A 24,797-nucleotide genomic window follows, 5' to 3' on the forward strand; every position below is an offset into this window, starting at 1 on the left:
TATTTATGATAATTATGATCATGTTTTATCACTCGTTGCTTGTATGTACCAGAGACAAATTCCTTATGTGTTCAATCACACTTGGCCAATAAAGAATTATATCAACTGAAAAAAAAACTTTTATATGCAGTTCAATTTCTAATACTTAATTATAATAAATATTTTGGTCACAATATTAAAAACCAATTAGATTAACAGAATATTAAAAGTATTCAGTGTTATACTTTTACAGTTAATCAACCCTCCAAAGGTTAAACTTATATTATATTACAATTTACTATGGTTTAGAATTCTAAGACAATGTTCCAAGATTAAGATGTTATTCTTCCTATGTTAAATAATATTACTTCAGTATTAACATCTATACATTGATATGCTTTGGTTTCAAACTGGATATTACCAATCCTTTTAACAGGGAGCCTAGTAAATAGGAAGACAGAAAGAAAATAACTAAATGATTAGTACAATTTATTCATATTTCTTTTGGTAAAAGTGATATTTCTTAGGAATCTTTTGATTAATGAAATTAGCATAAAATTTAAAAAGAACTACCTTATGATATCTTCTCTGAGGATTTAACTCACACAGGGAAAGCCAGCCCACTGGAAAAATGTATAACAAAAGGAAGCATACCGTGTTTCTCTCAAAAGAAGACCCAACTGGAAAATAAGGCCTCGCGTGATTTTTAGGATGCTTGTAATATAAGCCCTACCCCAAAAATAAGCCCAGTTAAGATTGTCAGCCACACGGATGCATTTAGCATCATATTTCTCTGAAAATAAGACCTAATGCTTCTTTCGGAGAAAAATTAATATAAGACTCAGTCTTATTTTTGAGGAAACTTGGTATTTATACATAGCAATTTGTTAACTGCAAGACCAACCTGCACTCATGAATATTTTGTCTAAATGTTCTTCTCTTTCAAAAGCAAAGATAGTGAATGAGATATTCTCTGCCTAGCATTAATTTTAAGATAGAAATAAATCCATGAGGAGAAAATGTGAACTCCAAAACTAGGAGCTGTAGTAGAAAAAGAAAACAGACTAACTTGTGCTATGCTTATGATACTATTTTGATAGCTAAAAATGTAAATAATCTGGAAGCTCCAATAATGAAAAATTAATTAACATATCCCTAGGATTAAATGTAAATAAGAACACACTAATGACAACAGTACAACAATGAGCATTAGAATTGATTATGAAGTGGTGAAGTTTTGCCTTTTAGGATTGTCTATCAATCGAACAAGCAAGGAAAATATGCCACAGACTAGCATTTGTCAGAGTAACAATGAATGTTAAGACCTTTCAGAATCATGCAGACAACAATTTTCTTTGTGACCACTATAAAAAAAGTTAATTTTTGAAGAAGCGAGAAGTTGAACATTAAACTTGAACTTTGTACTCTGGTGTGGGAAAGACTTCTAGAACATTATGGGTAATCTGGAAAACAAGACATGGATCAAAGAAAAAATAATTCTAGAATTCTCACTTGAGCCACAAATGGTTTTTGCCACTGTATACAGAACACAGTTTTTGAAGAAAGAAAGAAAGAAAGAAAGAAAAGAAAGAAAGAAAGAAAGAAGAAAAGAAAAAAGAAAAGAAAGAAAGAAAGAAAGAAGAAAGAGAGAGAGAGAGAGAGAGAGAGAGAGAGAGAGAGAGAGAGAAGAGAAGAGGGAAGAGAAGAGAAGAGAAGAGAAGACGGGGACAACCAGTAGTAGTGTGAATAGACTTAATTATAGCAGCATTGGTGTACTATTGGAAGACCTGAAGGATCAAGTTGAACATACTTTGAAGAAAATTTAACTAAGAGTAGATACATCAAAGTATCTAAGGATAAACCCCAATTAAATGACACAAAGCCATCATCAAAAACAGTCTAGTGAAATATCATTTCAAATAAAGCTAAAATTCAGAAAGGAGAAAGGTAAGTTAGCTCTAAAATGAAATCTAAAATGAAATCTATTCACAGATGCTGAAATATAGTTCTTTTCCATTTTATTTTTCTTTCATTAAATTGTGTTACCCTTACAAATAAAACTCACAGCCTGTGCATACGCATACACTTCCAGCCCCTCTGCCTCTTCTCTTCCTGGATTCACTCAGACGTTTTGAAAACTCACAGCCTGTGCGCACACAAGACGTTTTTAAAACTCACAGCTTATGCACATGCACACTCTTCCACTCTTTTAAAAACGTCTGAGTGAATCCGGGAAGAGGGAAGAGGCAGAATGGCTGGAAGTGTCTGTGTGCACAGGCTGTTTTTAAAAACGTCTGAGTGAATCCAGGGAGAGGGAAGTGGCAGAGGAGCTGGAAGAGAGTGTTCCTATAGTATCTTCCAGCCTCTCTGCCTCTTCCCTCTTCCTGACGTTTTTTAAAACCCACAGCCTGTGCATACACACTCTCTTCTAGCAGCCCCTCTGCCTCTTCCCCAACATCCCCCCCCCAGCCACTCACCAGTTTTTTCTTCTTTTGGTTCTTTTTCTGAGAACTTTTTAGTAGCATGGTGCAGATGGGAGGGGAGAGTGAAAGAGCGAACGAGAGGAGGGAGCGTTCTGGTACGGGGCCTCCTGACCAACAGATACGAGAAGGCACACTAAATTTCACCATCCGGTACAGCCATACCAGTCCGTACCAGTTGAAACCCACCCCGGTGTACATAATGGAATACACAAGAGATTTTAGCCAAATAGTTATAGCAAACAATCTCTTCCCAAGATACAATCATCTGTCAGAAAAGCTATTTAATGTTGAATCCATTGCCAGGTATTAAATATATTGAACATAAAACAGTTTGTGTTAAATAATTTGTGACATTCCATGCTGCAAAAGTCATTCACAGAGAGAAACTTCATTTTCAACACATAATCAATATGATGAAACTTTACAGCCCAGTTCTATAACTTGTTGTATTATCAAAAGCTCACTCTATAGTCATGATGGGGAACCTATGGCAAGTGTGCCAGAGGTGGCATGCAGAGCCCTTTCTGGGCACACATACCATCACCCTGCTGTTCCAGGTTCCATCATGCATGCGCAAGGACAGCTTGCTTCTGGGTTCCGTCATGCACATGGCTGGTATACATGCGCACGACGGAACCCAGAAGAGCAGCTTGCCGCCACACGCATGCATACCAGCTGCTCTTTTCTGGGTTCTGGTGCTTCGGCACATGTGTGCTCCAGTTTCAGCACTCAGTGCCAAAAAGGTTAGCCACCACATCTCTATAGTATGTGAAGGACCAGAGTTCTGATAGAATGATATACTGTACTTCAGTGAAATAGCAGTGATATGGGGCACAAATCAAATTTCGCTTTCCCAATTAGCCCTATTAAGTTATTGAAAACTATCGGCATTTAGAAGTAATAACATTGGAAGGCAATGGAAGTCACTAAAACTTTTCCATACAAAAGTCACTACTTTCATATCTGAGTAAAATTATTTGAAATAATTATTAATTGTCCTGCCGGAGTGATTTACATGCATTATAATTTGCTCATTAAAACAATTCATAAATTAGCTACCATATCAAAGATATAATGGTGGAGTTATAGTCTACAACACAAAACAAAATAAAGTGGTAAAATTAAATTAAATTTTTAATAATTTAAAAATCACAAAAACAACACTGACAAAAATAAGATCCATTTAAGTAACAAAGTCATCATCTGTCTACAAACGTGATTTAAAAGTGCACAGAAAAGATCAAGTGTTTCCTCATTGGTATCAAAGGCAGCCAATGTCAATTCCAATCTAGCCTCTGAAAAAGGATAATTCCAGGCAAGGGTACCACAATGGAGAAAGATCTTTTAGTTGTGAGACACCGATGAGTGCAGCCCTAAAGATCTGAACAGGTATATGCTGTGAATGAATATATTATTTCAGGTTGTATTCTGTATTTCAGGCTGCATCATATTTCAGAGAGCAATATGCAACAAAGCTTTGCTTTGTCCCAAGAATCCATATTAAACTTGAACCTTTGTTTTGTTTAAGAATAATTTCTAGAGATCAAAAGAACTGTTTTTCCATCCTTCTGCTCCCACCTTTAAACCTCCCTTTTCTTTTCAATTTTTACAGGATGTTGAAAGTAGAAAGATGATAGCTGACTGCAAACTCTCAGCAGAAAAAGGAGGAAGTCAGTAGAAACATATGCTCATAGAAAGTGAAGAATTCAACAAGGCATTAGAGCCTCCAAACTTCCCATTTCGATACATATGATGAAGAACCAGTCACAAGGATGAGCCAAGATGTAAGGGATGGTATTGTATTCTAAGTTTTTATAGAAGACAGAAATGAAATGAATATTAGTCTCCTTGGGTACTCAAACATTCCAGCCTCTGAATAATTAACAATTTGCAACTTCAATAGATCAGGAAGAACTTAAAAGTTATTTTCACTTGCCTGCTCCTTCTTTCTCATCCTTTTCCCTTTTGTCCACCCTCACATTTGGACAGTGATAACGAACCGGTGGCACAGAGAGCCATATCTACTGGCAGTGAGCAGTCAGCTCCAGTGCTCATGCACGCATCGGGCAGCTGATTTTCAGCCTTCAGGAGGGCCGGGGGAGGCCGCTTTTCCCCTCCCCAGGCTTCAGGAAAGCATCCAGAGCCCCAACGGCCAACTGGAAGTTCAGAAATGATCCATTTCCAGCCTCCGGGGGGCCAGGGGAGGCTGTTTTCGCTCTCCCCATGCTTCAGGAAAGCATCCAGGGAGGGCAAAAAACAGGCCCAATAGGCCTATTGGAACTTCCAGTTGGCCAGTTGGGCCTGTTTTTCGCCCTCCCCAGGCTCCGGAAGCTTTCTTGGAACCTGGGGAGGGCAAAAATGGCTTCTCCCAGCCCCATGGATGAAATATCAAGCTCAGCATGGAGGCGAGCAGTGTGGGGCACGTGGGTGGGTTGTGCACACATGCACATGTAGGATGCGCTTTGCATGAGTGCTGGCACACATACACATACTATTGCGTGCGCGCCCTCACATTTTTGGCACCAAACAACAAAAAGGTTCACCATCACTGAATTAAGGATATTATGTAACCACTTCCTAAGTTTCAAATAAAAGGAACATGATCAAGTGTTTTTTTCTGGTGAGACCAGTCTATTGGAGCAACCTGGTCTACCCAAATATAGGATGGAGCATACTGCTTCCGCTTTCGCCTTTCAGCCTCAATCCAAGAGCCTTTGCAGGCAGTCGCTTTTATGACAAACTGGCATGTTCATAAAAATGATGAAATGAGCTGGTATGTCTATAAACAAAAGGAGTAACAGAGGGACAAGGAGAGACATACAATGGGCAAGAGTGTACCATTCCTTCTAAGGCAATGATAAATCCAGAGGGTGGGAAACCAATGGTTCCAGTTAATGGACAAAAAATCTTCAGCCCTTCTGTAATCAGGTTTCCTAGAGAGAGAAAACTGATAGATCCTCATAAGACAGAAAACTGGTTATTTATGGAGAGGCATCAATGGAGACAGAAGAAAATGAAACCCTCACAATTTATCTAATCCATGTTGTGGATATGAAAGGAAAAGTACCTTAGTTAGTATCAGGATTAGAGATATCAGAAATAAGCTTGCATGGAGTAAAACCGAGTTTCTCACTCACAAGGATTACTGCCTATATGATTATTTTACTATTTTACTAAGAAAAAACCTTATGTGACAATTCTGATTGTCCAATGCCATAATGGGCAGTCTAGACTAATACCATAGGCCTGTATGATAATTAGCAAGATATACATAAAATTATGACCTGATATATTAGGAGACCAAAAAATAAAGTGTATGAATTAACAAATGAAATAAATAAAAATACAGACATATTGTCTGGCTGTAAAACCATGCAAAATAATATACCTGAATAAAAGATTATATGGCATCTGTTAGGATGTTGTAAGTCAAGGACTTCCTACTTAGTGAATTATGTTGGTATAAATTTATATTTCCTCTTCTTCTAATCTAATGTCTCAACCTCATATTTTTAATTTATTCCCTTTCTATGGTTTGCAAAAATAGCTTTACACCATGTTAACAACGAAATGGATATGTATACAGTTGTTCTAAAAGATTGGAACTGCATACTATAAGAAATAAATCTTTGGTATGGTCAATCTCTTGGTCACACAATATACTTAGTTCTAGTTTTCTATATGTCATTTGTAAAATAAATCACCATTATCTGAGTTGAGACACATTAAAATACATTAGTTGTTTTCAAATCAAACTGCTAGTTTCACATGGCTTTCTATGCCAAAACCAAACAATGGTTTAATTTATTGTGTGAATTTAGCCACTAAAAATCATCAGATATGTATTCATAATTATCTTAAGGGCTATCAATAGCATAACATGTTTCCAATAGATTAATATTACTTTAATAAAAATGTTGAGTCAGTAAAACATTTGGTTAGAGGAGACAAATTCAAATTTATAAAGCTAGAAACTGAATTTGAAGTAAATTCAATTTCTCAGTCTAATTTCTGAAACAGGCACAAGAAAAAAAATTAAAAACCACATACACGTTACTATGGGCTTTTATGGTTTATACAATAAGAAAACAAAAATTAAATCTCTCTCTCTCTCTCTCTCTCTCTCTCTCTCTCTCTCTCTCTCTCTCTCCCCCCCCCCTTCCCTCTCTCCTCTCTCTCTCTCTATATATTTGCTTCAGGTTTCTACTGCAATGCTCTATTTGATCAATTTTACACTTCTAGTAGACAGTAAGAACAATGAGAAACAATTTTCTGTGTAGAAAATACTATATGCCTGAAAGTGCTTCAGCTTTATAACTTCAGAGATTTCCCATTTCCTCAAGGGACGACCGCTGAGTCAAAGATTTTGCATTTTGATCTTAGATTCTCCTAGCAGATGTTTAAAAATGCATGTAACTAGACAGCTCCCTTTTGGCTACACATCAGAGAAGGCTTGAAAAACCTAATTTATTCTTTCAAAGGTCAGCTGTAACAGACACCCAAAACTGGTTTCATATCCTTTGGGAAATACTGTATTGTAGAATAAAAAGTCGGTCTGCATTTCAGTAATTTTACCCATTTTCTTGTATCCAGCAGGCAGATAATCATCTTGACAAGCAAATATTGTATATACTTCTGAACCATTTATGTTACAATACACAAATAATATACAAATACAGAATGACCAATTATATTTTCTTATATATTGAAATCATAAATCCCAAACAAACGTTAAACAAGATTACTCAATGCGCCCAATATCTAATGTAAAGTAGCCATCCTAAGACGTTGGATATGAAAGGAATGGCAAATAAATAAAATAAATAAATAATGTAATATACTATAATGTGATACAAGCTTCAAGTTCTATCTTGTGCTATCTTTAGAAATATGTTCTTAAGAATTGTAACTAATAATTACTGTGACTCATAATTTTTAAGGTTTTCTGAATAATTTTGTGACTGAAGAATGAAAATACTTTAAATAATTAGCAATAATGACTACATTTTTTCATAGGGAAAAATAAAAAAAAATCATCATAAATTATTCTATTTTTTCAAATTTAGCATGAGAATGATTACATGCAAATTCAGAATGTAAAAATACGGGCACGATCCTTTGTTTCTATTCCAAATATATGAATAGTAATAAAACTGTACACTAATCTATTCATTATTCTACTAAAGCAACAGCACTCAAGAACAATACATTATGAATATAACTTAATATGTCACTGTAGAATTACTATTTTAGTTTGTTCTTTCCTTAGTATATTGGAATATTTGTTTGGGGAACTGGAAGCCTATTGTATCACAAACACCTCCAAATCCAAATAGGACTTTGATTTCTTTCTTGCACAGTTAGCTATGATATTCAGTAATCTCAGTTTGAAAATCCTTACATCCTTCTCACAACTCTTTTTAAATACATGTATGAATGCATTCTCTAATTCAAACATAGTTTTTTCAGAATTCAATCTTGTAAAATGAGTGGCTTATAAATTTGATAGAAAAATTAAAATAATTTTTGCATCAGGACATACAGTACATTTCACCCATTTCCCCTTTGCCTCCTCCCAAACATTCACAATGATACCTCAAACTTTTGAGTATCTTATAGTTTTGCTAAATAAGGCATCATGGAAGCTACTTTTATTCAGTTAAACTAGACACCTGTCTAATCCAATACTATCCGTGCTGATTGGCACTGGCAGTTTCAAGGCTTCTAAAAGGAATTATTTCTCGAGTCCTACCCAGAGAGTTTGATTCTAGTGCCTTCTGTAGACAAATATGCAATATTACGAAATATTGATTGAACCCCGAATATCCGGATGTTGGTAAGTTAGACAGGTGGACATTAATAGTAATGCCATTCAGAGTAGCAAAAAAACATGATGCCCCTTATTTACCATTGTATTAGCAACTGAATATTATTTCAGCATTTGTGACAGGAAAACATTTTCTCTACATCTTCGGCTGGTTTTGAGAAATCAGGATAAGTATAAGGGAAAAACTGTTCAAACTGTTCATTTCCCGAATAAAGGAGAATATTATTGTCCAGGATGTACAATAGAGAGCCCTAGCATAATTAGAAGACACCTTGAAAATAGATGATTCAGTTTCATTTACTGTTAATATATATTTTTAAACTAACATTAAGATTGTTATTATACCTTTTTGTAAAAAACACTTGTTTTTTTTCTCATCTAGCCAAGATATCACCAGTATTTCCATGTATAATCTTAATGTGTAACTGGATTATACTAAATAATGATTGGGTGAAAATAGCTACATTTCTGTGTAGCATTGTCCACAACAAGAAAAGATACTTTGCTTTTTCACTATTTCACACGTAAATATATTTCAAACAAAAGTATTTTTTAGTATTATTTTCACATACAACTTACAAATATTGGCCACTATGCATTTATTCATATCTTTTTCTTTCTTTAAAAACTTTTTCATTGATTATTTGTATATTTTTTCCAAAACAAGCACATCCTGCAATGATTTTCCATAAAGTTTCCCCGAAAATAAGACATGTCCTGATAATAAGGCCATGCCACATTTTTCTGGTGGGCCAAAATATAAGCCCTCCCCTGCAAATAAGCCCCTGGACAACCCCCCCCTCCAGCCAGGCAGAGCCGCTCACCAACCTAGCGGTATCCCAAAGGTGCCAAGCCGCGGGAAACGGGAGGGAGGCAAAGGTGATCGCATTGCTTGGCACCTTCGGGATACCGCTAGTTTGGTGAGCAGCGCTGCGCCCAGCTGAAGAGAGGGGTTGCTGGGCAGCTGCTCTCTTGCGAGTGGGCTCCCAAAGAGCCAGGCACAGCCTCATGGGTGAATAGCAGCGCAACACGACAGCCATTAAGCGACCATGCTCACGAGTGTCCCTGGCAAACCCCCTTTCCAGCTGGGCACAGCACCATTCACTGACCTAGGGGTATCGCCAAGCTGAATGAGCGCCTGCTCATTGCCACCAGGTCCCATGGCTTGGCACCTTCGAAATGCCAGTGAATGGTGCTCTGCATGGCGAGGGGGTTACGTGAGCAGCTGTTCTGTTCGCGCCTCCCAGCCTCACGATGCCCTGGCCCAGCTCTCCCTGCAGAGCCAGTACCTCCCAGCATGGCTTTTTCAGCGGCTTCCAAACTGAGTCTTACAGCAGTGGCCGCTCTGGGCGTATGCTCTATGGTTGTACGCTCTGCCAGCAGCTGGCCCACAACCATAGAGCGTAACCCACAGCATCCACTGATGGAAGACTCATTTTGGAAGACGCCAAAAAAGCCATGCTGGGATGGCGGTGGCAGCGGAGGTACCCTGGCTCTGCAGGGAGAGCTGAGCCAGGGCATCGTGATGCTGGGAGGCATGCAAGTGAGAGCAGAACAGCCGTGGTCACTTCATGGCTGTTGTGTTGCATTGCTGCGACAGTGTAACCCAGTCATTCGCCCATGAGGCTGTGCCCGCTTGGAAAAGAGCAGCCACCCGGCAATCCTAAAACAATAACACTCCCCTCATAATAAGGCCCAAGCCATATTTTGTGAGTAAAAAGAAAATGTCTTATTTTCAGGGAAACACAGTATGTATATAAATTAATTTGAGTCAAATCATAAAATCCATGTGCTAATAGAGATATTTTTTACAATATGAATTCTCAATGTGACCAAAGTAAGCAACATCCATACATCTAAATATATCAGTATATATAGTTTCTGAACTTATCCCAACATGATTTATTTCCAGTTATTCTCCTCAAGCCTGGATTGGATAAGCAAGTGTTGAAGCATGCTGGGTTATTAGACTGTACAAGTATACCACTAATACCATCTCATCCCTGATACTACCATATATTCATACATACAATTACCCTCCATAACTGTACAAGAGAAAGAGCCATTTAAAAAAAAACCTTGGAATACCAGGCACACTGATCAGCTGTTTGGCAGCTAGCAGAGCAGGGGCAACACTGATGCTGGCAGCCATGGTGAGGCTTGAGGATATTTGGCAAAGCTTTTTGGGCCGCAGCAGCAAATTGGTTACTTTTTAAGAAACAGTGGCAAGCCTCACAAGGCTCTTTGGTGGGATATATGCTGCCTGCAGGCATATTTGTGCAGACCCGGTCTAATCATTATATTAGGATATAAAAGAAAAGTACAAGTCAGCTCCTGCTTTCAAAATAATGGACTGCTATTACTGCTTTTTAAACTTTCATATCTCTTTTTAAAACTATAAATAAGTCTGACAACACTAACGTTGGAAAGGACATATGGCTCATTGAAAATAGACATCTCTTGTTCAATGAAATTCTTAAATTAAATTCTTACTATTTTTCCTATTGAACATTGCCAATAATGATTTAGATGAGCCCACTGATTATAAGTTATCTGTCTTTATTCCTAAAGGCCTTGCTAAATCAAAAGTTTATTTAGGCCAGTGTCCTATGTCATATAATGCCCAGGATGAAATGCTGTTCATATTCCTTTGCTTACTACTACATACTCCAAAGAACTGGAGTGGCCAGCTTAAGTTCAGTAATTCCTTTAAAATACTACTAAACCTATTTTGTCTCTTCAAATTCTTCTGAACAGCAAAAAAGTAGTAATGTGGCAATTTTCAATGTGCTGGATCTTTCAAGAATTTAGTTTAGTGGTAGGTGAAGGAACTGGGCTAGACAATGCTAATATTAGATGAAAACAGAACTGACTGTATCCAAAAATATAGATTAATGCAAGAACAATTAAGTGATATATTTGAGGGATCTATTCTAGGCCCCGAAATGCTTAACACATTTACACATTATTGGATTCAGGAAGTGACAAAGCTACCACTAGGAAAACGCTGGGTTACCACTATGAATACATACATGGGGAATCTGCCTGGATGTTTAGAAGGAAGAGGAAATGTCATAGCTACTGGTAACACAAGATTTCTCATCAGGACATCTACCAAACCAGAAGGAAATAGCGATCCTTCCCACTTACAGAAGGTTAGTGAGAAGATGATGACTGAGCTCATCAATTTCAATCTACCAGAACTCTTAGACAGCCTGCTGTTTTAGGTCTTTTCAGACTTTAAACAAAGGAAACACAATTTTCGTTACTTTTGTATAGAAAGGAAGTGAGCTGTTTGTTGGAGCTGTAATAATATTTCATTCAAATATGTTATTTGGGGGGTGGAGGGAAATCCCAGAATATTTTACTGTAATTTATATTTCATTTATTAATTTGAATTTGAATATTGTAATACTTTAATATGTTATGTTCTTTTTAATTATATGTCTACATGGAAATTAAGCAAGTTATTTACAAATATAGACTATATATCATCAGGTATAATCAAATATGGCCATGCTTTATTGAAACTCTGTAAAACTATACATGCATTCACTATCTTATACAGACATGTACATGTATATACCACAATATTTTTTCTTTTTTTTTCTGTCTTCACTTTAATTAAATTATTAAAAACAAATTCTAAATGAACAGAAAAACCTAAGGGAATAAGGGACACATCCACCACTTGCACAACTCAAAAGTCTGAATAATTTGAGCACTTCAGACATACAGTAGAAGAATGTTTCCTATTTGTCACAATTAGGAGGGAAGGATAGAGGGAGGAACCCTCTTCCTAAAGACGGAGGGAGGAAGTCCTTATCTTCTGCATCAACAAGGAATAGAAGCACTTATTTGCAATGTTAACAGTACCAGGATATTTGATTATTTCCATATCTTGTTGCTGCAAGGGCAACCTACTACTTTTCTCATAACTTTTCAAAAAAACAACAACTGAATGGGTAAAAAATAAGACCAAAATATTTTCAAGATAAATTTAGCATCCAGTAGTTAAGTAGGTGAGTTTCTCAGTTATTCTTTCTGACATCTTCAGTTTCTGTTGCTATAGAAACCACAGCACCCAGCATTCAGGACAGTCTTGGGGTTTGTCATTGACTCCTATTTCGAGTCTCTGACCAGGGATTCTAGGAATTATGCTGGATTATCGAAACAGCCACTTTTCAAACGTAATACTGTGGGTCCTTACCTCTCATGTCAAGCAAGGTAGCCGTTGCTTCATCTCATTTGGTGGCCCATATTCAGCTCATATGTAAATTGTCATATGACTATCAGAAATTGCATAGCATAAATACCACTTCACTCAAGAGCTCAGTTGTTAATAATGTGATGGTTCATTCCCCATAGGTACCAACTGAGTAAAGACCATTGAGATTGATTTCACAGGCCATATACTCCAACTGGTACCAGCCTGACCAATTAGATCAAGGAAGGGGAACCTGCTATTGATCCCATAGTTTTGAGCAGTTCAGGAGTCTAATTCAAGATGGGTAAGAATGGTCAAAAAGAAATACAAATAACCAAGGATTTTGAGGGCGGCGGGAACTGGGAAGAAACAAAAAGTTAAGAAAATTAACCATATCAGAATATGTTATTCCTAACGTCGACATCAAGTCTGCTGCTTATAACATATTTTTACATACTGGAGACTTTAATTTATTATCCTCACTTATCACAACTTTAAGAGTCTTTGAAGTCAGAATATTGTGTTAAAAAACAATTTGCTACGAAATACAAACATGTTTTGTAGAAATTACTGAGTAATTCTTAATTAAAGTGGAAATAATGTAAATTCTTTCAGAAGATGAAGAAAGGTTGATATTAAGTAGTGTTTGTACAAAATCAAACACAGATTTCTATTTAAAAATAAATAAATGTCCTAAAAACTAAATATATGACAATATGACACACCTTTTTAGGAACTTAAAAATAATTTTAATAAAAATAGAAAATAAAGAAAAGGTTCACCTAAAATATGCAACAATGACAATAAATCCAATATCTGGTGCAATCAAAACATGAAATGACATAAAATAGCTGGGTATGTTTATTTACACATCACCATATATACTATATATTCTAGTGTAACTCCCAACAGTTTACAAATTAAAATTTAAAATAATGAGGTAGTAAAATATATTCCCTTGATAAAAAGGTTAACAAAAGCTGACACTCAACCTAAATCTAATGATGACACACACCCTAGAGTCTTATGTTGGTTTACACCTTCCCAAAAGCCACAGAGTGGATGCTACCCAAGCCACTTACCAAGTGGGACACAAGTATGTTGATCATTATAACAGAGATTGCCAAACTTTCCCAGTTTCCCTTGGCATCTCAGTGACTTTTTCATGCTACCCCAGCATCCAAATTGAATCACAGTCAACTCTAACATTTCCCTTTATTAAATACTAAAGTATTAGGTGGTACTCCTGAGAGTTTAGTGTAGGGTACCAGAACACCAAAGCACAGTTTGGGAGTCATAGTTTTGTAAATTAAAACCAACTCTTGGAATTGCATTCAGAAACTTATCCAAAATCTAAATGCTGCAATTTCATTCAGAGTCAGAATAGGAGCTGACTGACAACAAGGCATTTTGGATAGCATTCCAGCTTTGCAAGAGTTCAATTTCAGCTTCTTTCATTCCATTCGGCACCCCTTTTAAATCTTTAAACATGAAGTCAAATTCTCCAATGCATGTCAGGTTTATCTGTATAATTACCATATTTTTCGGAGTATAAGACCCACCGGAGTATAAGATGCAGCAAGGTTTTGAAGAGGAAAAAAAAGGTTTTTGCACTCTGCAAACCTCCCAAACCGGGAAATGCCCCCCCCCAATGCATGAATAGCCTTTAGGGAGCTTGCAGAGTGCTAGGGGGGAGGGGGAAACAAGCAAAAAATGGGCCATTTTTCGCAAAAATGGGCCCGTTTTTCATTTTAAAAAAGGGCATGGATAGCCTTTACGAAGCTTATAGAGTGCTCCTGGGGGCAGGGGGGGGGTAAAATTGGGCAAACATGGGCCATTTTTTGCTAATTTCTGCCCTCCCCAGCCACCAGGAGCTCTCTAAAAGCTTCCTAGAGGCTCTGCATGGCCATTTTGGTGAAGGGGCAGGGTTTTGGGAGGCATAAAATGCTGTATTCAGTGCATAAGCCGCACCCAAATTTTCAGCCTCTTTTTTGAGGGAAAAAGGTGCATCTTATACTCCGAAAAATATGGCATATCAACAGCATTTTGTTAATATTTCATCCTAAATTAATGGATGATTTCTGCTAATAGTTTCATATAAATATTGAACAGCCAAGGACACAAAATCCCACAGTGTCCCATCACTCACTAAATCTGCCACAGGAAAAATGGAATCACTGCAAAATAGTCTGTAAGTCTAGATCCATAATAAAGAATGTAATTTGAACATATGCCACAATTCTGACTTTTGCATGTGGAAACATAATTTTTAATCTTTCTCTGTTTTTCCAGACATCAATATGATCAACTTGTACAAAGATTGGTAATGTTTGCAGTGATAGGAAATATACCCCACTTCTTCCTGCTATCCTTTTATGTTGTCCTTAAGGGCTACTAATTTTGTTATTTTCTAAGGCACTATCTTACGGTTATCAAATTTGAGATTCAGCTTTACACCTCTTCTAGAAAACAATTACATTAAGAACTGAATTAAGAACAGAACAGGTTAAAATTGTGACATGGAAGTCAGATATGGCATAAGGTACAGTAATGCAATTTAGTTTTTACTAATACTTTATACTGCTAACAAAATACTAATGGTAGTTATGGAGCAACAAGGACTTGAGTTATTCCCCTATAACTTTTCATATTTTGCTAAAAGACGTTGAGTTCTTCTCTCTTCTGTCATCACTTAACTGCTGATCCCCCAGTGTTTAAGGAATATGATTGTCTGCATAATTAGCTTCCCTAAAGCTAATGTCTAACTTATGTTTGGGTTAAATGGTACCATCACCACCATTATCAACTTCCACACAAATATTCAATCCTAATCAGCTGTCAAAATGCCTATAATTGAATTTTCAACATTCATATAAATACTAATTGTATGAATACTACATCAAGTTTGCCTCTAAACAATCAAATAATATAAGGTGTAGATGTTACCTGAGAGATCATCTATATCAGGGGTGTCAAACTCACACCGTATGCATCACACGCTGACCACCCCCACTCCCATTTTAGCAAAGGGGGAAAAGTTGTGATACGTCACAGGCTGTGTCACAAATTTGACACCCCCGATCCCTGTGATGCCAGTGCAAAAATCCACTATTGCGGCATCCCTAAAAGTTGGCCACGCATACTCTGTTTAAATACTTCAAATAAATGAGAGTCCACAACTTCACAGAGCAATTTGTTCCATTGTTAAATAAGTATTGCTGTTAGGAATTTGGCCAATCAAAATGTCTTCATCGTTTAAACCCACTGTTACTTATCCTACTCTCTGGAGCAACTTTGAATTTCTCCATGACAACTTTGCAGACCTAGCATATATACTGCAGACTTTTTTCCTGCTAAGCCTATTCGACATCTTAAATAGTCCGTTATGCTTTTTCTTTTGAGGTCCCTTATCATCTTGTTTATTTTTTTCTCCATATGTTGTCAGTATCTTTCCTAAAACACGGCCAGAATTGATCACAGTATTATAGGTGTGCTACAACAGCACAAAACAGAGAGTAATTAATTTGTTTTGATTTTGACACTGCATTTTTATATATTTAACATGATTCTTGCTCAAAAAAGTATCAAATTCTCTATTTTCAAACAAAATGAAATACATTGTTTTCTGAGAAACAACATTTTAGTATTATTGGTCTTATAGGTAATACATTCAGACTAAGAAACAAACTAAGTCATTCATCCCTATTTACCCTGTGATGTTCATTTACATATAATACTTTCAGTTTACATCTTTGAGTGCATGATATGAAACTCTGGATTACAGAATGGAACAGGTATGTGTCTTCCTCCTCTTCTCTGGAACAGCCACTACAGTTATATAGCAATAGCAGTTAGACTTATATACCGCTTCATAGGGCTTTCAGCCCTCTCTAAGCGGTTTACAGAGTCAGCATATCGCCCCCAACAACAATCCGGGTCCTCATTTTACCCACCTCGGAAGGATGGAAGGCTGAGTCAACCTGAGCCGGTGTGAGATTAGAACCGCTGAACTGCAGATAACAGTCAGCTGAAGTGGCCTGCAGTACTGCCACCCCTAACCACTGCGCCACCTCGGCTCTCTATGACGATAGATTATGACGATGCTCTCAAAAACTACGGATCTATGACAACTCGCTAAAGGCCAACTCAATGTGGCCAACTTGCTGCGGCCAACTCGCCATGTGGTGAGTTGGTCGCAGTGAGTTGAATGTGGCGAGTTGGTTACAGTGAATTGTCCCATTCCGCAAACTACTGGGAACCAAGAGCCTGGTATCCTATTAGGAATCTTCTTGCAAAAGAAGCATTAACCCTGAGGAGAGAATTTACGTTGATTTGACCCAAATATATTATTAGAACAGATCTGAACTCACTTGCTCATACAATTAATGTTTATTAGAACAATTACAGAAGTAATCAAATGACATAAGGGTATATAGAAAACAAGCTAGAATAAGAGCTAGTTTGGAATAATAGTTAAGATATTGGCCTAGAAACCAGGAGATTGTGAGTTTCTAGTTCTGCCTTAGGCGTGAAAGTCGGCTGGTTGATCTTGGATCTGTTATTCTCTCAGCCTAACCCACCTCACAGAGTTGTTGTTGTAGGGAAAATAGGAGGGGGAAAATAGGTATGTAGACTGCCTTGACTAATTTATAAAAATAAAAAAGTAGGATAAAAATAAATAAACATTGACAGACCTAATAAAAACTTACATAAAACTTTCACAACTGTGAAGAAGATTATAGAGAAAACATACCAGAATATTCAATCTTGTTCTTTATAGTCTCATCTCAGTCCAGGATTCTCATTCATATAATATTTTTACTGTATATTGATTTGGAAGAAGTCCTTTCAAACTGCAAAAAAAAAAAAAAAAGATTCTGAACTGATTAAAATAAGGATAGGTTTTTATAGTTATGATATTAGGGATCGAAGCCTAATAATTTGAAAGAAGGACTTTGTCTATTCTGTTCATGACTTTCTCCTATTAATAAGTATATTTTAAAGACAAAATGGGATTGTATTCTGTTGAACATACTTGCAATATTCTGTGTAACCAAGGATCCAGAGGTGGGTTGCTAATTTCTTTACTACTGGTTCGGGCACACTGCTTGCGTGCCTCGTGATGCTTCTGCGCATGCACAGAAACATCCGGGCAGGTGGGTGGAGCCTCCCACCACCGCTACTATCAGTCGGCCGATTTGGGCTGAACCGGCAGCAACCCACCACTGCAAGGACCTGATTATAATATATAGTTTCTTATTGTGTAGATTGAATACTCAACTGTAAGTATATTCAAATCAGTATATTTATAATTCCTCTTCATAATGTTATTTTATTTCAAAGATTTTTACAGTTGCCCACCTTGTGACACAAAAGTCTAGTAGAACAATACACATAGTCCTCATCTTACAACAATTGAGTCCAAAGTTTCTGTTGATAAGCAAGACATTTGTTAAGTGAGTTTTGTCCCATTCTTGCACAATTGTTAAGTGAATCACTGCAGTTATTAAGTTAGTTAAGTGAATCTGGCTTCCCCACTGACTTTGCTTGTCAGGAGGTAACGAAAAGTAATCACATGACTCTGGGACACAACAACCATCATAAATATAAGTCACTTGCCAAGTGTGTAAATTTTGATCATGTGTTCATGGTGATGCTGTGATGGTCATAAGTGTGTAAAATGGTCATATGTCACTTTACCCCCTCAAAAGAAACCCCAGATGCCCAATCTATAATTATACCAACTGATCTTTATAATTCAACCTGGCTCAATCTTATTCTTCTAGTGAATGGAAAGAAATCCATCCTATCAATACAGATGACAGGGTGAAAGGCTGGAGACAACACATGGATTGGTTGGTTGATTCTTCAATTATGCTCAACACCAAAACATCAGCTTGCAAACAAAGATTTGCTACTCTTCCTGACTCGATCACTATGTTTACACAATACATTTAATCTTGGTTATTATCATTTTCTGCCTTTACACTTGACTGAAACATAAATTAACAAATGGCTTAGGCTCACATGAGGCTAGGCAACAAAAACAACAAAAATAACAAAGATCTGAAAAGAACTTTAATCAATTTTAAATCAAATCAAATCTTCATTACGCCCAGCATAACCTAATTTATGTATATTTCGATAAAATCGGAGAAGAAAAAACACAAAAATTACTAGAAGAAAAATAAATCATCTTGCTAAAACCTTAATTGTACAATGTATAAAAAGGTAATATAACATGGTAGATTCAAAATTGTAACTACTAACAGTGGATAATGAATATTAAATGGAATTTTAAAATGTGCATTGTGTATAAAGAAGAAATATTATTAGTAATATTTGATTTGGAACAAATCATTAATTTGGGGGACTAGGGAAAAATATAAATTCATAAAAACTTCAAAAAGCACAACTTCAGTTCAAATCATTCTTCAAAATAAGAAAATATTATCTACTGTCAGCTAAACAATATTCTGTATTTCAATTTAACAGGCTTCAAAGGATATTGTGCAGAAGTTCAGTGCTTTGATCTTCATGAAGAATTGGTAATATTTCCCAGGGATTTCCCTTCTATATCTTGTTTTAATGAAACTCATTGGGTATCTGGTAGTCAGAGGAATAGTCTAAATTGAAAACATTAATAACAATGTGCCAAAGGGGCACTACAAGATCACTACATTCTATGAGTTGCTCATCACTGCAATATTTCTGTACAGTGCAATTTAAATATACAGTAAAGTATGCAAAAGGAATTCATAGGCTGGGGATTTTTGTGGCCAGGAGGAAGAAAGTAAGAATTGCAAACTGAAAACAACTTGCAGGAATGATTTTAGAAAAGCACAAATGAGACACCCAGTTAAGGCCTAGGCTTTTATGTATGGATGGGGAGCAGAGGGGAACAAATCAATAGAGGATTTAGAGGAAATCTGTCTTTGGTAGTTATGAAGCAATAATTCTCTTTATTCTCTAAATAACTTGCAATAACACTGCATAGACATAACACAACACTCATTTGCATTAATGGATGATAATTCCAAACCACTAAGATCTGTAATGCGATGATACAGCAAGATAAATTACTTTTATATAAAATGATGAAAAAAACTATCTGATTTTCCTTTATCTTTTTTATATAAAAGTAATTATCTTACTTTTACTTAAACTGTTTACTTACTTAAGCATTCTGTCTTTTCTTGCCGGTGTTCTAGCCTGTATCTTTTTTTTATGGAGCTACTCATTCCCGAAGAAATGGGCAAAAATATAGTAAAAACTAGGAACAGGAACAGGCAGAAATGTCGTACTTCTCAGGCTTCTCAAGTCAGAATAATTTAATATTTAATGGGCATTACCATGCTCCATATTTTAACTTGGTAGCCAATTGCAAAAAATTGTTTTTGCACAATCAGAATACAAAGTCAGAACATATAAGCAGGGGAAATACAGAACTGGAAGTTAAAAATAAATAAATAAATTGAATGCCTCAATAAAATCATATAATTTGTGCCAATACAAAAGGAGCCAGAATGGCTTCACTGAGGATAAAAGAGATTATTATTAACATGCTTGGGAGAACCTGAAATTTAATAATGCTCTATGAAAACAAACTGAAAGTAATAGCTGGAGAAGAAAAGAAGAATGGGGGGAAAAACAGAAAAATCAAAACAATGGGAAAGAGGACTGGCCCTGCTTAAAATGAATGTCTGATTGGAAATGTGAACAAAAACACTTCTGTTAAGAAAGCGAATAAATACAGCATTTCTGTTGTATCTTCTTTGGCTGTGTATAAGAGAAAGAATGAGGGAGGTAGCATTTTGAACATCATTGAGTTACAAAGATGTTTACATATAAATCTGACTAGAAATTTGAGATGTAGTATTTATAACATTTCTAAAGCACAGACGTGGAATGCTGGCAGTGTTGTATTAAACAAATTAACAAGATACAATGTTTAATATGGGTTTCATTTAATGAAGGAGCTTTAACACACTCCTACTCAATTGACACTCCACATGTTTCACAAATACACATATGCCTAACAATATTATACTTCAGAAGCAGAAGGCAGTACAAGCCTACAAAGATGAAAAGATAATGGAAAATGTAAGACTAAGTTCACAAATTACAGGAAGTCAAAACATAAGAATACTTAATTGTAAAAACATTTGTATTGCAATTGATGAAGCCCAATATAAAGGTGACAGCTGAAATGCTTCAACAGTACCTTCTGTTAGTTAATCAATAATGCTGTATCTGGCACCAGTTAATAGAGACAGTGTAATTCTATCACTTAATATTTTTAAGTAAACATACAAAAGATGAAAATGTACATACATCATCAAGAAGAGTGACAATAAATATTTCAAAACAGCATTCTGTGCTTCAATTAATTATGAAGTATTTCCTTTTGGTTTCTGATACCAGGAAATAATTGCCTATTATCTGGCCACTGATTTACGCAAGTAAATGATCCAGTTGGAATTTGTTTAGTTATCTTTTTTTCAAGTTGTTTCTCTTTCTTCATCATCCCTTTCTGAGTTTTTGATAATGTTGTGGAAATCTATATAACATCTTACACATTTTTCTTCTAAAATACATACATTTATCAATGCAGCTTTGTAAGCAATTTAATGCAGGATATGTGTGCATGTGCTTTTATGCATAACTGTCGTTAGTACATACATTTTGTACATTCATTTTCATTTGCAAGTTCACACATTTATACATTTATAAAGTTGTTTAACCTCATGCATTGGTTTCACAAGAGCAAATCAAATTTGTGCTACTTTATATATTGAGAAATGATTGTGATGTGGAATTTCTTGGATATCCCGCAATGCTTCATTATGACAATCTTTCAACCAAAAATACTATTAAACTCTTAATTTAAATCTATTTCACTGTAAATATATTTGAAGATAACCCTTTGCCAAATAAGTGTCATTAATACATGACAGAACCGTGTGTTTTCTTCAGTAAGTTTATAGTTTAGTTGTAATCAGACTTTGAACAAAGTGCAATTTTGCACTTCTCTTGAGCCTTTCTTTTGCTGGAGGGACTTTTTCTTTGTTTTGATTAGGCTAAATTCCTTGACTTCAAGCTTCATATATCATAATTCTACCTATATAATCCTTAACAATCCCCTTACATACTCCAATTCATCTAAAACTGAATAATGTTCCAAAAGACCCAACCAAAGTCTGTTAATCTGAAGACTAATGCATGCCATTTATTAACTAAATTTTAACTAAATTTGTCTCTTTCTATATTGAACATTTTGAAGACTTCATCTACTGACTTTCTTAAAGAAGAAGCATCACCTTTATTATCTCAAATCTCAGGCACCTTCAATTATATTTTCAATATTACATAATATACAACAGAATTAAGGATCACATCACAGTTACAAATGCTTTAAGCAAAACTTTCTTTAAATTTTAAAACATTATTCAACGGGGGCACCGCTTATTACAATATTAAAAGACTATTTTGGGTCTCCCAATTGATGCCTAATTGGGAGACAGCAATCATTTTTGAAAGCCATTAGCTAACGCCTTGTTGCTAGACATAGAGTGGACCCCTAAAATCAATGGGATTAATCATGCACTTCTTCCTGCATGTTAAAGAAATACATTCTTTAAAAATATTAGTTTGTGTACGTGCGAATTAAATCAAAAATGTCACTGGTAACGCATTCAGTATCACGCTGCATCTACAGTTGCAATTTTAGGAATTGCTTTAAGGAAAAAAAGTTAACCGTTAATGTGTTTTTCAGGCATCTGAAACTCCCAAATAATTTTCTCTGCTAGCCTGAGATCATTATTACATTAGCCTGGCATACAAAACCCAAACAACAAGTCAAACCAGCAATTTTCATCCAACAGAGGGGGGAAAGAAACCCTGCTGTATTTCTTCAATAAGCAGTTAGTACTGGGGGTGAAAAACATCTAAAAAACCTAAATCTTTCTGAAAGATTTTCTAATATGCAAAGGACATTAAATAAAGATGAACATACTTTGTAACAACAAAATCTGATGCTATTCAATGAAATAGTATAAAACTAGGGAGCCTCTATCAGAAGAATACTTCTATTTACATATCTTTGTGCAGTCAGTGATAATAAAATAGCAGTGGGAGACAGTATGGAATACATATACAAAATTGACCCAATATACATCTGGCTGGAGAATGGAATACTAGGCATTCATTTCAGTTTACATGCTGTCTCATCATCAGATATCAGAAATGAAACACCGATGAAAGAGAAAGTGAATGCCAATTTCCTCCTTCTGGAGCCAAGTTTCAGTGGCTCTTTAAAATAATAGATAGTTGTTTGCTGAGAGTGGCTTGTTCCATACCATTAACTCAGAACAAAACGTATTTTGAGTAGGACAGCAATGTTTACTTCTAATAAATGATTAATACATGCCACATTTATCACTTGGAAACAAAGACATTTAGTCACAATTTTAAAGATAAATCATGGTACATGGAATTAATGTAAAAAGGATTGCCTTAGTCCCTAAAATGGCAAAGAGAGAGGTCAGACTGGCCATAGCAACCAAGAATAGTCTTTTAAACATTTAGAAAGACTTAAGCAATCACTAGAAAGAGCTGAAATCTCTTTTTAATCTTCTGGAGTGTGAAAATCAAAATTAAAAAGATTAGATTATCCTATGCCCATCACAATAGGTCCAAAAGGGAAAAACTATTTTCTTGTCCTTGTATCACATTGAATAAATAACATGCATTCCAGCTGAAATGAATGTTTCAAAGCAAACAAAATCTCAATGTTATTTTTCCATGAAGAAGCATAATTACATAATTATAAAATGAAACTTAGAAATGGGTGATTTAATATAATGCAGCTCTCTCACAGATCATAATACACACTGCTTTCAAATTGCCTGCTTTGCTCTATTTTACAACCAATAAAAGATAATAATTAATTCTATATCAGAGATAGTCTTTTGCTGAACCAGTTAGGTCTTTTAAAAGGATTATTTGCTGTAGCTAGTCCTAGCTGTTTTTTTAACTAACAAATACCAGTAATAATTTGTGGCTTTTTTTTCATCAATATAAATAACAAAAAGTACATATTAGACTTTTTAAGCTGTTTCCCTGCTGTTGTTTTTCATTGTATAATTCAATTTATTTTGCTAACACTCTTGGTCATCTTTTTAAGATATAACTTTAAATTTATGGTTCAAACTGCATTTTCCTCAATTGTTATGAATTTCTCTGAATTACATATTTAGGAAGTCGCTTAACAATAAACTACTACACACCTATGATGTAGGGAGGATCACCGTATTATTTATTTATGCAGTTCACAAAAAACCCTGCCTACTTCTGTTATGCTCTGCAATGTGTTTTGTTAACATTGCTTTGTGCTAATAATTTAGATACTTGACATTTTTCTAATGGAAAAACATACTTCCAATTAATATAAAGTACTCGGAAAACAACATATTAAAGTTTGAACTTTACACCTGCACGAAAAAATATCCCTGAGATCATGAGGTCTTCTGCTTCAGCCGTTCGTGTATATTATGTTACTTGAACTCGGCAGGGAAAGTTCATTAATTTTTTAAAAGTCTGACCTCAAGACAGGCAAGGGTGTAAAAAAAAGTAAAATAAATGGGACGGATCGCCAGGGCGAAGGGACATTTTGCACTCCCAACTGTAATGAACAAGTAAGCACTCTATTCTAAGGACCATACTCTCCCTTCTGCAAAAAAAGAAAAGGAGGGAAAAAGAAAAGAAAAGAACCCATTCTGGCGTCCGAATGTTAACAGCCACTCGAATTCGAAGAGTTCCATCTCCGAAAAAGCGGGGCAAGTCCGTTTCTGCACAGGCAATGTATGCCTACGATCCGGGCTTTGCAAAGAGCTTTCACCCTGAAAATAAGGTAAGCCTAGGATAAAACCCTACTCTTCAAGGACTCGAAAAGTGTGGAGGAAATAAAGACTCTCCCTTACCCCAACTTGAAAGCCGAACGAAGCTCCTTCGTTGTTGTCATCTCCCGGGGCCCCCTCTTCACACCATGGCGACGGGTGCTGCACTGGGCTCGGTTGTAGCTGTGACACTTAAGCTGCCTGCTCAGACCAGCGGGGGGGGGGGCGGAGGCGTGAGCGCGCGCGCGCCCGCCTGGAAGGGGCGAGGAGCGGCATGTGCTTCTTCTGCAGCGACAGTGTCTGACTGAAGTAGTGAAAGAGAAAGGCAGCCCGCCGAGTTCTACATCGGGAACCTCGCTTTCAGGCCAAGTCAAGGCTGGCAAGAAATGATTAAAGCTCAGTCG

General features: G+C 36.2%; 1 long non-coding RNA gene across 1 annotated transcript in view; it reads right to left on the reverse strand.

Annotated features, from left to right (window-relative positions):
- LOC116511058 overlaps window positions 1-24,566 on the reverse strand; it is a 59,451-nt gene extending 34,885 nt beyond the window's left edge. The window contains exons 1-2 of the long non-coding RNA XR_004255713.1: window positions 24,478-24,566; window positions 17,250-17,349 (exon numbers count right to left, since the gene is read on the reverse strand). This is a non-coding gene — a long non-coding RNA (uncharacterized LOC116511058). The remainder of the gene's footprint in view (window positions 1-17,249; window positions 17,350-24,477) is intronic.
- Between the last annotated feature and the right edge of the window lie 231 nt (window positions 24,567-24,797).

The sequence above is a fragment of the Thamnophis elegans genome, chromosome 7, assembly GCF_009769535.1.
Source record: "Thamnophis elegans isolate rThaEle1 chromosome 7, rThaEle1.pri, whole genome shotgun sequence".
In the NCBI taxonomy this organism is placed as follows: domain Eukaryota; kingdom Metazoa; phylum Chordata; class Lepidosauria; order Squamata; family Colubridae; genus Thamnophis; species Thamnophis elegans.